The sequence below is a fragment of the Oncorhynchus gorbuscha genome, unplaced genomic scaffold (assembly GCF_021184085.1).
Source record: "Oncorhynchus gorbuscha isolate QuinsamMale2020 ecotype Even-year unplaced genomic scaffold, OgorEven_v1.0 Un_scaffold_4:::fragment_2:::debris, whole genome shotgun sequence".
NCBI lineage: Eukaryota > Metazoa > Chordata > Actinopteri > Salmoniformes > Salmonidae > Oncorhynchus > Oncorhynchus gorbuscha.
The window spans coordinates 38917-55635 of NW_025745247.1; the positions used below are offsets into that span (position 1 = coordinate 38917).

Consider the following 16719-nt stretch of genomic DNA (forward strand, 5'->3'; position numbering starts at 1 on the left):
TCAGCCGGACATTCCAAAATGAGAATAGGTATGTACTGCAGACATCTACTACTTTTACTACTTGACAGTAGTACAACATAAAGCACAGTAAAGACAGCAGATTCCAATGCATACTGTAAGAGGAAACAAAGTAAATGTTTAATGTATTACTGTATGAAATTGGGAGCTATACTACTTTAACATATTTATCTTGTTTACTGTAGTGTTTATTGTAGTGTATGCTATTTTGTTTTTGTAGAACTGAAAGACGACCATCACATGGTGGTAGAACACGTCTATTTACAGACGAACAGGAGGCTGCCATTGTGAAATCCAACAACAGATGATTGAAAACCCTGCCATCTTCCATAACATCAGAGTGAGCTTATCAACCATATTTCGCGTCCTTAAGAAACACCATCTCCGGATGAAGCAGATCTACAGAGTCCCATTTGAAAGGAATTCCCAAAGAGTGAAGGATAAATGGTAAGTAATGTACTAGTATTACACTCTTGAAGCATTAGAGACACATTGATGTTACCAGTAAACTTTACTATATAACCATTACAGTATTTACTGTCATTTCAGAGAATCATTAAGTTGGATGCAAGTCCCATCCCCTAGCAATAGGCTGGACAATACAATGAGTCAACATTCACAGAAGGCTGAAAAAAGACAAAAGAATGTTGGTCATACTGGAAAACTAGCGCGAGCCTATAGCAAATGAATGGAATCAATGAAATTAATGGAAATGGATGAAATTAATGGAGTGATGCTTAAATCAAATCAAATCAAATCAAATGTATTTATATAGCCCTTCGTACATCAACTGATATCTCAAAGTGCTGTACAGAAACCCAGTCTAAAACCCCAAACAGCAAGCAATGCAGGCGTAGAAGCACGGTGGCTAGGAGAAACTCCCTAGAAAGGCCAAAACCTAGGAAGAAACCTAGAGAGGAACCAGGCTATGTGAGGTGGCCAGTCCTCTTCTGGCTGTGCCGGGTGGAGATTATAACAGAACATGGCCAAGATGTTCAAATGTTCATAAATGACCAGCATGGTCGAATAATAATAAGGCAGAACAGTTGAAACTGGAGCAGCAGCACAGTCAGGTGGACTGGGGACAGCAAGGAGTCATCATGTCAGGTCGTCCTGGGGCACGGTCCTTGGGCTCAGGTCCTCTGAGAGAGAAAGAAAGAGAGAATTAGAGAGAGCATATGTGGGGTGGCCAGTCCTCTTCTGGCTGTGCCGGGTGGAGATTATAACAGAACATGGCCAAGATGTTCAAATGTTCATAAATGACCAGCATGGTCAAATAATAGTAAGGCAGAACAGTTGAAACTGGACCAGCAGCATGGCCAGGTGGACTGGGGACAGCAAGGAGTCATCATGTCAGGTAGTCCTGAGGCATGGTCCTAGGGCTCAGGTCAGTTGAAACTGGAGCAGCAGCATGGCCAGGTGGACTGGGGACAGCAAGGAGTCATCATGTCAGGTAGTCCTGGGGCATGGTCCTAGGGCTCAGGTCCTCCGAGAGAGAGAAAGAAAGAAGGAGATAATTAGAGAAGGCACACTTAGATTCACACAAGACACCGAATAGGACAGGAGAAGTACTCCAGATATAACAAACTGACCCTAGCCCCCCGACACAAACTACTGCAGCATAAATACTGGAGGCTGAGACAGGAGGGGCCAAACAGGAAGGATATAACCCCACCCACTTTGCCAAAGCACAGCCCCCACATCACTAGAGGGATATCTTCAACCACCAACTTACCATCCTGAGACAAGGCTTAGAATTCCATTTAGCCTAAATGGCACCAAAAATGCATCCCTTTTATTTTACCACGACAGTCTGTTCTCAGGACGAAACTAAAAAATAATAACTTGTGTAGAAAGTAGACATCCGCACCTCGATGGTGCGAAGTGTGCTTATGTCTGCATAACGAGGAAGTAGGGAAAAAAATGTACTAAAACCTTTGACTATTTCTGATCTAGCGATCGATGACAGCAGACTACGATGCCCAACCTTATGTAATTAGAAAGAGGAGATTCTCATGAATAAAATGGTGTCCAACTTGAAAAAAATCTAAATATACACATTGCGAGGTATTTGGCGAAATATACCAACATGCCTCTCCATAGGAAAACAATGTGGGGAGCTCAGTGTTCCAAGAGCGAAAGGTTTTTCGAGGCTAGCGTTTGATGACAACGGAGTATGTTGCCCAGCGTTACATAATTAGAAGGAGGATATTCTCATTTTTAAAATGGTGTCCAATTTGAAAAAAATCTAAATATACACATTGCGAGATATTTGGCAAAATAAACACACACACCTATATTTCCCTATAGAAAACAATAGGATGACCTCTGAGTTCCATGAGTAATTTTTTGTTGTTGTTCACATTTTAACTACCACTATCGTGGGCAGGTCTCATTACCATCAATAGCAACGCAGGCATCAATAGCAAAGCAGACATCGTGTCGTAGAACAATAAGCTGGGAATGGAACGTTCGGGAGGGCGAGTTGGTGCCACGATGCTCAATAGAACTAATAGGAGCTGATTACTTCAAAACTTCGGCAAGCAGCTGGGACAGATGGTAATATTATGAAACTGGGCTCAATGGCAGATGCAATGAATTAGTTTTATCAGAAAAAAACATTGTTAAAAATGTAATGTGTCCAGCCTACTAGGAACTCATATTCATAAATGACTCTGGATTCAATTTAGCTAAGACGAGGAGGAGAGAACGGAACATCATTTTTCAACGTGCCATCATTAAGGAACTTGGCCTGTGCGGGGAATGCTACCATATGCGCAGCTATGAGCCACAGTGGGGTCCTCCACCGCCATGCCACCTTTGGACCATACACACTGCCCATTTCCTTCATTTTCTGAACACCTTACATGACAATCTTTTTCTGCCAGAGCAGAGAGGGCCAGGTGATCCTGAGCAGCAAATGTATGTTCTAATTTGGGACAATGTGAGTTTCTATTGGGCTGCTCAGGTCTGTAACTCAGGTCTGTAACTAGTTCCATGACCATCCCAGGTTTACAGTTCTCTATCTCCCACCATATTAGGCCCTCATTGTAAAGCAGGCTGTCATTGTAAATAAGAATTTGATCTTTAACTAGTTAAATAAAGGTTAAATAAAATAAAAAATATTCCCCATTTCTCAACCCGAACGAGGAGTTGTTTTTAGCATGGTGGTGGAAGGTGTATGTTCACAATCCCCATGAACATATGGCCCTCCTCCAGGCAATGGCCTGTGGTGACATTCCAGAAAAGTCCTTTCAGTGGTGGATTCGTCATGCCCGAAGATATTTCCCCCGCTGTCTGGCCAAGGAGAATATCGCCTGTGATGTTGTTGAAAAATGTGGCTGGACAAAAACAACGGACATGACTGACTTATGATGCTGATTTCACTGTATTTCGACCGTTTTTTAAATCTATTCCTTATAATTGATCTAACATACAGTATAGCTTAGGCCTATTTTTCTTCCTTTGCGTGTGCAAAATAAATGTACTGTATTTTAGCATTTTTACTGTGTGCTTACAGTATACTGTTTGTGTCGTACTTTTCAGGAAAGTACCTGTGTAATTGAGCACCTAGCTCACTCAGGTGCTTTACTATATCACATTTGTATAGAGTCATGTTCAAATATAAAACAAACATTTTTTGCATTTGCATTTGCACTTGTTTGAGTACACACAAACAATATACAGTATAACTACAAAATCTCAGTCTTTAAATAGATTCTGATAGTAGTGTTATGAATATGTCACATTTGTCGCGGTTGTCACTAATGTGATGTGTCTGTAGCGGCTTTACGATCAGATGCCGAGCAGTTGCCCTAGCAGGAGGTGATGCAACCGGTCAGGATGCTCTTTTTTAATGTATTTTTTTTATTTTACCCCTTTTTCACAACCAAATTCGTGGTATCCAATTGTTTAGTAGCTACTATCTTGTTTCATCGCTACAACTGTTATGCAGGTGAATGAGGACCCAAAAGCGACTTGGCGAAAACAGAGTCTTTAATCCAGTTTAAGGAAATAGCAATACTCCTAGACAAATCGGAGCGGTAAATAAAGCATAAAAACAATTTCACTCGTAATCACGAGAACTGACTGGAGACTCGATAATAAACTGCAGGTTGCCTCGGGAAGGCACTTGACCGTAGCAGACTCAGACACCTGCTCACCACGCAGCATCTGAGGGAAACACGACACGACAGGGCGATACAAAGACACAGCACGGTGAACAATATACAAGGATCCGACAGGGCAGAAACGGAAAACAAGGGGAGAAATAGGGACTCTAATGAGGGGAAAAGATAGGGAACAGGTGTGGGAAGACTAATGATTGATTAGGGGAATAGGAACAGCTGGGAGCAGTAACGGAACGACAGAGAGAAGAGAGAGAGGGAGGGAGAGAGGAAAAGGGGAACGAACCTAAAAAGACCAGCAGGGGGAAAACGAACAGAAGGAAAAGCAAAATGACAAGACAATATAAGACAAAACATGACAGTACCCCCCCACTCACCGAGCGCCTCCTGGCGCACTCGAGGAGGAATCCTGGCGGCAACGGAGGAAATCATCAATAAGTGAACGGTCCAGCACGTCCCGAGACGGAACCCAACTCCTCTCCTCAGGACCGTAACCCTCCCAATCCACTAAGTATTGGTGACCCCGTCCCCGAGAACGCATGTCCATGATCCTACGTACCTTGTAAATAGGTGCGCTCTCGACAAGGACGGGAGGGGGAGGGAAGACTAACGGGGTGCGAAGAAAGGGCTTGACACAGGAGACATGGAAGACAGGATGGACGCGACGAAGATGTCGCGGAAGAAGCAGTCGCACAGCGACAGGATTGACGACCTGGGAGACACGGAACGGACCAATGAACCGTGGAGTCAACTTACGAGAAGCTGTCGTAAGAGGAAGGTTGCGAGTGGAAAGCCACACTCTCTGGCCGCAACAATACCTTGGACTCTTAATCCTACGTTTATTGGCGGCTCTCACAGTCTGTGCCCTGTAACGGCAAAGTGCAGACCTCACCCTCCTCCAGGTGCGCTCACAACGTTGGACAAACGCTTGAGCAGAGGGAACGCTGGACTCGGCAAGCTGGGATGAGAACAGAGGAGGCTGGTAACCCAGACTACTCTGAAACGGAGATAACCCGGTAGCAGACGAAGGAAGCGAGTTGTGAGCGTATTCTGCCCAGGGGAGCTGTTCTGCCCAAGACGCAGGGTTTCTGAAAGAAAGGCTGCGTAGTATGCGACCAATCGTCTGATTGGCCCTCTCTGCTTGACCGTTAGACTGGGGATGAAACCCGGAAGAGAGACTGACGGACGCACCAATCAAACGACAGAACTCCCTCCAAAACTGTGACGTGAATTGCGGACCTCTGTCTGAAACGGCGTCTAACGGGAGGCCATGAATTCTGAACACATTCTCGATGATGATTTGTGCCGTCTCCTTAGCGGAAGGAAGTTTAGCGAGAGGAATGAAATGTGCCGCCTTAGAGAACCTATCGACAACCGTAAGAATCACAGTCTTCCCCGCAGACAAAGGCAGACCGGTAATGAAGTCTAGGGCGATGTGAGACCATGGTCGAGAAGGAATGGGGAGCGGTCTGAGACGACCGGCAGGAGGAGAGTTACCTGACTTAGTCTGCGCGCAGTCCGAACAAGCAGCCACGAAACGGCGCGTGTCACGCTCCTGAGTCGGCCACCAAAAGCGCTGGCGAATAGAAGCAAGAGTGCCTCGAACACCGGGATGACCAGCTAACTTGGCAGAGTGAGCCCACTGAAGAACAGCCAGACGAGTGGAAACAGGAACGAAAAGAAGGTTACTAGGACAAGCGCGCGCGACGCAGTGTGCGTGAGTGCTTGCTTAACCTGTCTTTCAATTCCCCAGACTGTCAACCCGACAACACGCCCATAAGGAAGAATCCCTCGGGATCAGTAGAAGCCACAGAAGAACTAAAAAGACGGGATAAGGCATCAGGCTTGGTGTTCTTGCTACCCGGACGGTAAGAAATCACAAACTCGAAACGAGCGAAAAATAACGCCCAACGAGCTTGACGAGCATTAAGTCGTTTGGCAGAACGGATGTACTCAAGGTTCTTATGGTCTGTCCAAACGACAAAGGAACGGTCGCCCCCTCCAACCACTGTCGCCATTCGCCTAGGGCTAAGCGGATGGCGAGCAGTTCGCGGTTACCCACATCATAGTTGCGTTCAGATGGCGACAGGCGATGAGAAAAATAAGCGCAAGGATGAACCTTATCGTCAGACTGGAAGCGCTGGGATAGAATGGCTCCCACGCCTACCTCTGAAGCGTCAACCTCGACAATGAATTGTCTAGTGACGTCAGGAGTAACGAGGATAGGAGCGGACGTAAAACGTTCTTTTAGAAGATCAAAAGCTCCCTGGGCGGAACCGGACCACTTAAAACACGTCTTGACAGAAGTAAGAGCTGTGAGAGGGGCAGCAACTTGACCGAAATTACGAATGAAACGCCGATAGAAATTAGCGAAACCTAGAAAGCGCTGCAACTCGACACGTGACCTTGGAACGGGCCACTCACTGACAGATTGGACCTTAGCGGAATCCATCTGAATGCCTTCAGCGGAAATAACGGAACCGAGAAAAGTAACGGAGGAGACATGAAAAGAGCACTTCTCAGCCTTCACGTAGAGACAATTCTCTAAAAGGCGCTGGAGAACACGTCGAACGTGCTGAACATGAATCTCGAGTGACGGTGAAAAAAATCAGGATATCGTCAAGGTAGACAGAAACAAAGATGTTCAGCATGTCTCTCAGAACATCATTAACTAATGCCTGAAAAACAGCTGGCGCATTGGCGAGACCAAACGGCAGAACCCGGTACTCAAAATGCCCTAACGGAGTGTTAAACGCCGTTTTCCACTCGTCCCCCTCTCTGATGCGCACGAGATGGTAAGCGTTACGAAGGTCCAACTTAGTAAAGCACCTGGCTCCCTGCAGAATCTCGAAGGCTGATGACATAAGGGAAGCGGATAACGATTCTTAACCGTTATGTCATTCAGCCCTCGATAATCCACGCAGGGCGCAGAGTACCGTCCTTTTTCTTAACAAAAAGAACCCCGCCCCGGCCGGAGAGGAAGAAGGCACTATGGTACCGGCGTCAAGAGACACAGATAAATAATCCTCGAGAGCCTTACGTTCGGGAGCCGACAGAGAGTATAGTCTACCCCGAGGAGGAGTGGTCCCCGGAAGGAGATCAATACTACAATCATACGACCGGTGAGGAGGAAGGGAGTTGGCTCGGGACGGACTGAAGACCGTGCGCAGATCATGATATTCCTCCGGCACTCCTGTCAAATCGCCAGGTTCCTCCTGGGAAGTGGGGACAGAAGAAATGGGAGGGATGGCAGACATTAAACACTTCACATGACAAGAAACGTTCCAGGATAGGATAGAATTACTAGACCAATTAATAGAAGGATTATGACATACTAGCCAGGGATGACCCAAAACAACAGGTGTAAAAGGTGAACGAAAAATCAAAAAGAAATAGTCTCACTGTGGTTACCAGATACTGTGAGGGTTAAAGGTAGTGTCTCAAATCTGATACTGGGAAGATGACTACCATCTAAGGCGAACATGGGCGTAGGCTTGTCTAACTGTCTGAAAGGAATGTCATGTTTCGAGCCCATGCTTCGTCCATGAAACAACCCTCAGCCCCAGAGTCTATCAAGGCACTGCATGTAGCACCCGAACCGGTCCAGCGTAGATGGACCGACATAGTAGTACAGGATCTAGATGGAGAGACCTGAGTAGTAGCGCTCACCAGTAGCCCTCCGCTTACTGATGAGCTCTGGCTTTACTGGACATGAATTGACAAAATGTCCATCAAATCCGCAATAGAGGCACAGGCGGTTGGTGATCCTCCGTTCCCTCTCCTTAGTCGAGATGCGAATACCTCCCAGCTGCATGGGCTCAGTCTCTGAGCCAGAGGAGGGAGATGGTTGCGATGCGGAGCAGGGAAACACCGTTGACGCGAGCTCTCTTCCACGAGCTTGGTGACGAAGATCTACCCGTCGTTCTATGCGGATGGCGAGAGCAATCAAAGAGTCCACACTGGAAGGAACCTCCCGGGAGAGAATCTCATCTTTGACCACTGCGTGGAGTCCCTCCAGAAAATGAGCGAGCAGCGCCGGCTCGTTCCAGTCACTAGAGGCAGCAAGAGTGCGAAACTCTATAGAGTAGTCCGTTATGGATCGATCACCTTGGCATAGGGAAGCCAGGGCCCTAGAAGCCTCCCTACCAAAAACTGAACGGTCAAAAACCCGAATCATCTCCTCTTTAAAGTTCTGGTAATTGTTTGAACAATCAGCCCTTGCCTCCCAGATAGCTGTGCCCCACTCTCGAGCCCGGCCAGTAAGGAGTGAAATGACGTAAGCAACCCGAGCTCTCTCTCTTGAGTATGTGTTGGGTTGGAGAGAGAACACAATATCACACTGGGTGAGAAAGGAGCGGCACTCCTTGGGCTGCCCGGAGTAGCAAGGTGGGTTATTAACCCTAGGTTCCGGAGGCTCGGCAGACCAGGAAGTAACAGGTGGCACGAGACGAAGACTCTGGAACTGTCCAGAGAGGTCGGAAACCTGAGCGGCCAGGTTCTCCATGGCATGACGAGCAGCAGACAATTCCTGCTCGTGTCTGCCGAGCATGGCTCCTTGGATCTCGACGGCAGTGTTACGAGCGTCTGTAGTCGCTGGGTCCATTCCTTGGTCGGATCCTTCTGTTATGCAGGTGAATGAGGACCCAAAAGCGACTTGGCGAAAACAGAGTCTTTAATCCAGTTTAAGGAAATAGCAATACTCCTAGACAAATCGGAGCGGTAAATAAAGCATAAAAACAATTTCACTCGTAATCACGAGAACTGACTGGAGACTCGATAATAAACTGCAGGTTGCCTCGGGAAGGCACTTGACCGTAGCAGACTCAGACACCTGCTCACCACGCAGCATCTGAGGGAAACACGACACGACAGGGCGATACAAAGACACAGCACGGTGAACAATATACAAGGATCCGACAGGGCAGAAACGGAAAACAAGGGGAGAAATAGGGACTCTAATGAGGGGAAAAGATAGGGAACAGGTGTGGGAAGACTAATGATTGATTAGGGGAATAGGAACAGCTGGGAGCAGGAACGGAACGACAGAGAGAAGAGAGAGAGGGAGGGAGAGAGGAAAAGGGGAACGAACCTAAAAAGACCAGCAGGGGGAAAACGAACAGAAGGAAAAGCAAAATGACAAGACAATATAAGACAAAACATGACAACAACTCCCATACGGGCTCGGGAGAGATGAAGGTTGAAAGTCATGCGTCCTCCAATACACTGCTTCTTAACATAGCGTGCATCCAACCCAGCCGCACCAATGTGTCGGAGGAAACACGCAATGAGTCAAGAATATCCCTAACGGCCAAGCCCTCCCTAACCCGGACATCGCTTAGCCAATTGTGCGTCGCTTGCGACAGAGCCTGGGTGCGAACCCAGTGTCTCTGGTGGCAAAGCTGGCGCTGCAATACAGCGCCCTTAACCACTACGCCACCCGGGAGGCTCTTGATGATGCAGCCATGCCAAATATTTTTTGTCTCCTGAGGGGGAAAAGGTGTTGTCGTGCCCTCTTCACAACTGTCTTGGTGTGTTGACGGTGTGTTGGAACTTGAAACGCTCGACCCGCTCCACTACAGCCCCGTGTAACAGTATAATTTGAAACCGTCCCCTCGTCCATACCCGGGCGCGAACCAGGGACCTTCTGCACACATCAACAACAGTCACCCTCGAAGCATCGTTATCCATCGCTCCACAAAAGCCACAGCTCTTGCAGAGCAAGGGGAAACACTACTTCAAGGTCTCAGAGCAAGTGACGTAACGATTGAAACGCTATTTAGCGCACACCGCTAACTAAGCTAGCCGTTTCACATCCGTTACACCCGTCAATGTTAATGAGGGCCTGTTCGGCCCTCCTTTTCCAATCGTCCACAATCAGCACCTTTGTCTTGCTCACATTGAGGTAGAGGTTGTTTTCCTGGTACCACACTGCCAGGTCTCTGACCTCCTCCCTCTAACTGTTATGTCGTCTGTAAACTTAATGATGGGGTTGGAGTCGTGCTTGGCCACACAGTCGTGGGTGAACAGGGAGTACAGGAGGGGACTAAGCACGCACCTCTGGGGGGGCCCAGTATTGAGGATCAGCGTGGCAGATGTGTTGTTGCCTACCCTTACCAACTGGTGGTGGCCCGTCAGGAAGTCCAAGATCCAGTTGCAGAGGGAGGTGTTTAGGCTCAGGGTCCTTAGCTTAGTGATGAGCTTTGTGGGCACTATGGTGTTGAACGCTGAGCTGTAGTCAATGAACAGCACTCTCACATAGGTATTCCTTTTGTCCAGGTGGGAAAGGGCAGTGTGGAGTGCGATTATCCATTTCCATCACCCATTTTGCATTATATGTTTTGAATTACAATTCATATTATATGTTACGAATTTACAAAACGTACAAATGTTACGAATTTACTAAATGTACAATATGTTACAAATTTGCAAAACACTTGATACAGTATCATACTAAATGGAGGGTCTCAGATTTATGTACAGAATAATACGAAATACTCTGAGACCAAGTTGCTTGTTGTATCCACTGTAATAAACCATAAATCTTCACCTTTATTGAGTGTTTAATCAATAACCTATCTCTTGATTTGATATTATCCATGTGCTTTCAGGAAAAACCCAGTGCATGGTTTGATCGTAATGGGACTGATGATTTATTTGAGTAGCATTACAGTATGGTATTGGAAACTTGAGCGGGTTAAAGCACCCTATAGTACTGTGGGCATGGAGAATCAAGGAAGCTCCTAAAACCAAATATAAGTGTTGTAGTAACAAACACCCCTAAACACCAGAGAACTCTCACCATCTTAATGCGTTTATCACCTTTAATGGGTTTCTGTCCTGTGATGACATTCATATCAGTAGCTCAGAATGGTTCAGCCAGGGCTCCTTACTATGTGTGCTGAATGGACTCTGCTGGCTTGGTTCCCTCTCACAAAGCTGCTACATTGTGATCTATGAACAGGCTAATTGCCCTTGCTCTTTACTGCAGTAATGGCCTCCGTGACCGAGTCATTTCCTGTCTCTAAAGGTTGTTTCCCTTCCCGGTTCAATCGTTTCCATTGACACGACTCATAAACCCTGTGAGGGGTGCTGGTGGGTAATATGTAATGTGCTTTAGTGTTATTTGTTTGAATTGTTTTTCCCTCTTTAGTAGAAACAAGGAAAGCACAAACAGCTGGGAATGCATAACTGGCTTCATTCGAGCCAACAGAAGGTTGTCTGACCTCCCAATGCTGCCAGGCCACATTTGTGCCACACATCAACTCCACTGGGCCAGACTGGGGAGACGCAAAGACCTCTCCAATGGCTCTGGAGAGTTTAGAATGGACTGGTCAAGCTGAAAGATCTGAGAATCCATCCTGTTTAGTGGTGGTGTTCAGTGGAGCACTACAGGGACCCTGTGTTTTGGATATCATTTTGGACATCAGTAGTCTTGCTCTACTTTCACAACAAGCACACTATGAAAGTTACTTTTGCATTCTCTGCATGGTGACTGGATAGAGTTGTGGAGCGATGGAACATCGATCTGAATTATTGAAGTTCAAAAGGGAAATAAACGGTTTCTTTCTTATTTGTTGTGCTCCAGAGCTGACTCACCATCTTACACCTGACGCAAGACTCCCTCCGTAGAGGGGTGCAGTTTCTGTGAGGTTAGCACCATGGGTTACATTAGAATGATGATTCAATCTGCCTGGTCTTCTTACTCTCTCTGTCTCCCAGATGACTCAGAGCTTTATTCCTCCGGAAGTTTTATTTTAAGACCTTTGAATAAATCATCATTACTATTGTGTGTTCAGTGGGTATGACTTGACTGAGCCCAATCTGCCATGACCTCTATAGCTCTTCCATTTCCCAGCCCGCCTGAAGTGGAGTGAAGATATTGCTCTGAGTTACCTTGCCCTACGCTGACCATTTGCTTTATACATGCCCTGGATATGAAAGTGGCAGTCTTGGAAATGGTTCCTCAATGTGATTTCTCCTTTGCCTTTTCAACAGAAACCCTTCGTTGTTGTGGTTAATAACTTCTTCTGTGGTGCTAAAACACGCTTAGACACCAAGAGACACATCTACTCAAATGATTCATATGGTGAGTGCTAGCGCTGTCAGCCACAGTTTTGTTAGCTCTTTCATAGGTTACACTTTATTTGGTTAGTCTGGATTTTCCATCTGATGCTCGACAGATCAGATCAAATCAAATCAAATGTTATTGGTCACACACATATTTAGCAGATGTTATTTCAGGTGTAGCGAAATGATTGTGTTCCTATCAATTCAATTCAAGGGGCTTTATTGGCAATGGAAACATATGTTAAGTATATAAAAGTATATTAAGTATATAAAATACAAAAGTGAAATAAACAACAAATATGAACAGTAAACATTACACTCACAGAAGTTTCAAAAGAATAAAGACATTACAAATGTCATATTATGTATATATAAAGTGTTGTAACGATGTGGAAATGGTTAAAGTACAAAATGGAAAATAAATAAGCATAAATATGGGGTGATTTACAATGGTGTTTGTTCTAAACTGGTTGACCTTTTCTTGTGGAAACAAGTCACAAATATTGCTGTTCTGGTGGCACACTGTGGTATTTCACCCAGTAGATATGGGAGATTATCAACATTGGGTTTGTTTCCAATTTTTTCCATGGATCTGTGTAATCTGAGGGAAATATGTGTTTCTAATATGGTCATACATTGGGCAGGAAGTTAGGAAGTGCAGCTCAGTTTCCACCTCATTTTGTGGGCAGTGAGCACTCAATAGCAAGGCTATGCTCACTGAGTCTGTACATAGTCACATCTTTCCTTAAGGTTGGGTCAGTTACAGTGGGCAGGTATTCTGCCACTGTGTACTCTCCATTTAGGGCCAAATAGCATTCTAGTTTACTCTGTTTTGTTGTTAATTCTTTCCATTTTGTCAAGTAATTATATTTTAGTTTTCTCATGATTTGGTTGGGTCTAATTGTGTTGCTGTCCTGGGGCTCTGTGGGGTGTGTTTGTGTTTGTGAACAGAGCCCCAGGACCAGCTTGCTTAGGGGACTCTTCTCCAGGTTCATCTCTATGTATGTGATGGCTTTGTTATGGATGGTTGTCACGCCCTGGTCAAGGTATTTTGTGTTTATCTTCATTTATTTGGTCAGGCCAGGGTGTGGCATGGGGTTTTTGTATGTGGTGTGTTGGTATTGGGATTGTAGCTTAGTGGGGTGTTCTAGTTAAGTCTATGGCTGTCTGAAGTGGTTCTCAATCAGAGGCAGGTGTTTATCGTTGTCTCTGATTGGGAACCATATTTAGTCAGCCATATTCTTTGTGTGTTTCGTGGGTGATTGTCCTTGTCGCTGTGTTAGTTTACACAAGTATAGGCTGTTTCGGTTTTCGTTACGTTCTTTGTTTTGTAGTGTTTGTCATTGATTTGCGTTTTACGTTTGTTTATTAAACATGGATCGAAATGTACAGGCTGCATTTTGGTCTGACTCTCCTTCACCTTTTAGGTGGTTGTAGAATTTAACGTCTCTTTTCTGGATTTTGATAATTAGCTAGTATCGGCCTAATTCTGCTTTGCATGCATTATTTGGTGTTCTACGGTGTATACAGAGGATATTTTATCAGTCTCAATTTGGTGTTTGTCCCATTTTGTATTTTTTTTTTGTGAGCGAACCCCAACCTCACAACCATAATGGGCAATGGGTTTTATAATTGATTCAAGTATTTTTAGCCAGATCCTAATTGGTATGTTGAATTTTATGTTCCTTTTGATGGCATAGCTGTGTGGAAGTTACCTGTGGCGCTGATGTTTAGGCCAAGGTATGTTTTTTTTTGTGTACTCTAGGGCAACGGTGTCTAGATGGAATTTGAATGTGTGGTCCTGGCAACTGGACCTTTCTGGAACACCATTATTTTGGTCTTACTGAGATTTACTATCGGTGCCTAGGTCTGGCTGAATATGTGCAGAAGATATAGGTGCTGCTGTAGGTCCTCCTTGGTTGGTGACAGAAGCACCAGATCATCAGCAAACAATAGACATTTGACTTCAGATTCTAGTAGGGTGAGGCTGTGTCCTGCAGACTTTTTTAGTGCCCTCGCCAATTTGTTGATATATACGTTGAAGAGGGTGGGGCTTAAGCTGCATCCCTGTCACATCCCACGGCCCTGTGGAAAGAAATGTGTTTTTTTTGCCTATTTTAACCTCACACTTGTTGTTTGTGTACAAGGATTTTATAATGTTGTATGTTTTTCCCCTAACACCACTTTCCATCAATTTGTATAGCAGACCCTCTGGGTGGAAGGCTTTTTTAAATCAACAAATCATGAGAAGACTTTGTCTTTGTTTTAGTTTTTTTGTTTGTCAATTAGGGTGTGCAGGGTGAGTACATGAGCTATGGATGGATAGCCAATTGGAATTTGTTGTCTATATATTTGATAATTTCACTGAGGATACCATCACCACCACAGGCCTTTTTGGGTTGGAGGGTTTTAATTTTGTCCTGTAGTTAATTCAAGGTAATTGGAGAATCCAGTGGGTTCTGGTAGTCTTTAATAGTTGTCTCTAAGATTTGTATATGTTCTTTGTTATAAGAGCCACAAAGATTGGAGAAGTGGTTTACCCATACATCTCCATTTTGGATAGGTAATTCATTGTTTGTTTAGTGTTTTCCAACTTTCCCAGAAGTGGTTAAAGTCTATAGATTCTTCAATTACATTGAGCTGATTTCTGATGTGCTGTTCCTTCTATGTATTTCTGTATTGTTTTAGTGATTCACCATCGTGAAGGCGTAGGCTAAGGTTTTTTGGTTCTCTATGTTTTTGGTTGGACAGGTTTCTCAATTTCTTTCTTGGATTTTTCATCAAACCATTTGCCATTGTTGTTAATTTTCTTCGGTTTTCTATTTGAGGTGTTTAGATTTGGTAGGGAAGCTGAGAGGTCAAATATAATGTTATGATTTTCCTTCTGTATTACAGTAGAACGTTTTGTCCAGGAAGTTATCTAAAAGGGATTGAATTTGCTGTTGCCTAATTGTTTTTTGGTAGGTTTCCAAACTACATTCCATCCATCGAAAGCATTTCTTAATATTACTCATTTCCTTTGGCTTTGATGCCTCATGATTGAGTATTGCTCTGTTCAAGTAGACTGTGATTTTGCTAGAGTCTGTAATCTGTGGGCTGACTGTGAACAATCTGAGACACTCTGGATTGAGGTCAGTGATAAAGTAGTATACAGTACTACTGCCAAGAGATGAGCTATAGGTGTACCTACCATATGAGTCCCCTCGAAGCCTACCCTTGACTATGTACAAACAAAGCATACTGCAGGAGTTGTGCCCCTTTGGTTTGGGATAGGGTGTGTAGATTTAGAAGATAGTGATATGGTTGGTAGACGGTGTTAGGGTTGGTAGACGGTGTTAGGGTTGGTAGACGGTGTTAGGGTTGGTAGACGGTGTTAGGGTTGGTAGACGGTGTTAGGGTTGGTAGACGGTGTTAGGGTTGGTAGACGGTGTTAGGGTTGGTAGACGGTGGGTTGGTAGGGTTGGGGTTGGTAGACTGTGTGTTGGTAGGGTTGGTTGGTAGACTGTGTTAGGGTTGGTTGGTAGACTGTGTTAGGGTTGGTAGACTGTGTTAGGGTTGGTAGACTGTGTTAGGGTTGGTAGACTGTGTTAGGGTTGGTAGACTGTGTTAGGGTTGGTAGACTGTGTTAGGGTTGGTAGACTGTGTTAGGGTTGGTAGACTGTGTTAGGGTTGGTAGACTGTGTTAGGGTTGGTAGACTGTGTTAGGGTTGGTAGACTGTGTTAGGGTTGGTAGTTAGGGTTGGTAGTTAGGGTTGGTAGTTAGGGTTGGTAGTTAGGGTTGGTAGTTAGGGTTGGTAGTTAGGGTTGGTAGTTAGGGTTGGTAGTTAGGGTTGGTAGTTAGGGTTGGTAGTTAGGGTTGGTAGTTAGGGTTGGTAGTTAGGGTTGGTAGTTAGGGTTGGTAGTTAGGGTTGGTAGTTAGGGTTGGTAGTTAGGGTTGGTAGTTAGGGTTGGTGGTTAGGGTTAGGGTTAGTAGATAGTAGGTTCAATTCTCGGGCCAACTCTTTTCTCTGTATATATCAATGATGTTGCTCTTGCTGTGGGCGATTCCCTGATCCACCTCTACGCAGATGACACCATTCTATATACTTCTGGACCGTCCTTGGACACTGTGCTATCTAACCGCCAAACAAGCTTCAATGCCATACAACACTCCTTTCGTGGCCTCCAACTGCTCTTAAACGCTAGTAAAACCAAATGCATGCTTTTCAACCGTTCGCTGCCTGCACCCGCACGCCTGACCAGCATCACCACCCTGGATGGTTCCGACCTTGAATATGTGGAGATCTATAAGTACCTAGGTGTCTGGCAAGACTGTAAACTCTCCTTCCAGACTCATATCAAACATCTCCAATCGAAAATCAAATCAAGAGTCTGCTTTCTATTCCGCAACAAAGCCTCCTTCACTCACGCCGCCAAACTTACCCTAGTAAAACGGACTATCCTACCGATCCTCGACTTTGGCGATGTCATCTACAAAATTGCTTCCAACACTCTACTCAGCAAACTG

The 16719-nt window shown here is 45.1% G+C and overlaps 1 long non-coding RNA gene across 1 annotated transcript in view; it reads left to right on the plus strand.

The window, feature by feature from the left end:
• Nucleotides 1-370: 370 nt before the first annotated feature.
• LOC124018143 overlaps nucleotides 371-16719 on the plus strand; it is a 153450-nt gene continuing 137101 nt past the window's right edge. Inside the window, exon 1 of the long non-coding RNA XR_006835579.1 lies at nucleotides 371-465. This is a non-coding gene — a long non-coding RNA (uncharacterized LOC124018143). The remainder of the gene's footprint in view (nucleotides 466-16719) is intronic.